Here is a 1,266-nt window from a genome sequence, read left to right as displayed (position 1 = left end):
CCATTTCAAGTGCAGACCTTTTCGGCAACGATAATAGATCAGATCTGGATCTCTCTGCTAGTGATCCGGATCTCATTCCAGGTATAGAAGCAATTACGACACAAATGTAAATGCTTTTCTCTAACCACAAGAAGATATTGAAAGGATCGCTATATCGTTTGTCTCTATGTTTTCAGGCACAACAGGACATGTCCTCTCTGAAAAACATTGCTGGAGAACTGGAACGAGACTTGGCTCATTTGCGTCAACCTTAATCTCTGATTTTCAAGATCGAATTCTGTGAGCTTACGAGACCTAATAAACTCAGGCAGATGGGAACATTTTGTATGAAATTCTTTCGGTGGATGAAAAATAAGATTAGAACTCTTTATGTATGTGGCTTTCTTTATCTTCGTTTAGTCCTTCATGAGGTTCGTGTAGAGCGTTGTTCAACTTTGTACTAGGTTGCATCTTGAGTTGTGAAATCATTGAATTGTAAACTAGTGATAGCTTTTGTTTCAACTCCTTTGCCTTTATGCATTCAGTATTCAAATTTCACCGGTCCAACTAGTTCGGACCCCCCGAGACCTACTCTATCAAGAGTTTCTCCATTACAGGACTTGAACCCGAGACATCTGGTTGATCGAGAGATTCTGACAGGTTACTTCTTTTCCCTCGCGATACAAATTAACATGCATAATTGGTGGAAGAAAGGTTTCATCTTATTAGTTTAGTAGCATGGAAGTCACAGTACTTATGGCAGATTAAGCTAGAAGATGACCAATTTCGCCTTATCATATTTGGTGTTGAGTAACCGTAGGACTTAGTAGGGGAGCCTTGGAGCAACTGGTAAAATTGCTGTCGAGGGGCAAATCGAGGGCCCATTGGGATTGGGCATGGACGAGCCTCGACTGGGCCAGCATTGATGAAAAAAGAAAAATTTCTCCCATCGCATCAACAATTCATTTCTTTAGGAAGGAGCTGCGAGGGTCCGAAAAAGAAAAATTTCTCCCATGGCATCAACAATTCATTTCTTTAGGAAGGAACTGCAAGGGTTCGGACCAGGGTGATTTCGCGAGTAAATGGCCCGACATTCAAGCAATTAATTATTCTTTCTATTGGAGAATTCGAGACAGCATTGATCAGGAGGCCACAGGTTTAAGTTTTGGAAACAACCTCCGACAAAAATGCAAGGTAAGGCTGTATACAATGTGTTCGGGCCTTTTCTCGGACTCCGCACATAGCAAAAGCTTTAGTGCATCGGACTATTCTTTTTTAGTAATGGTA

At 41.3% G+C, this 1,266-nt stretch overlaps 1 long non-coding RNA gene across 1 annotated transcript; it reads left to right on the top strand.

The window, feature by feature from the left end:
• LOC124892972 lies at positions 1-1,266 on the top strand. The gene is made up of 2 exons (XR_007050492.1): positions 1-81; positions 177-1,266. It is a non-coding gene; the product is annotated as an uncharacterized LOC124892972 (long non-coding RNA).

This window comes from Capsicum annuum, unplaced genomic scaffold (assembly GCF_002878395.1).
Source record: "Capsicum annuum cultivar UCD-10X-F1 unplaced genomic scaffold, UCD10Xv1.1 ctg52706, whole genome shotgun sequence".
Classification (NCBI taxonomy): Eukaryota; Viridiplantae; Streptophyta; class Magnoliopsida; order Solanales; family Solanaceae; genus Capsicum; species Capsicum annuum.
The sequence above is the reverse complement of the archived record's forward strand: the minus strand, read 5'-3'. Positions and strand labels throughout refer to the sequence as shown.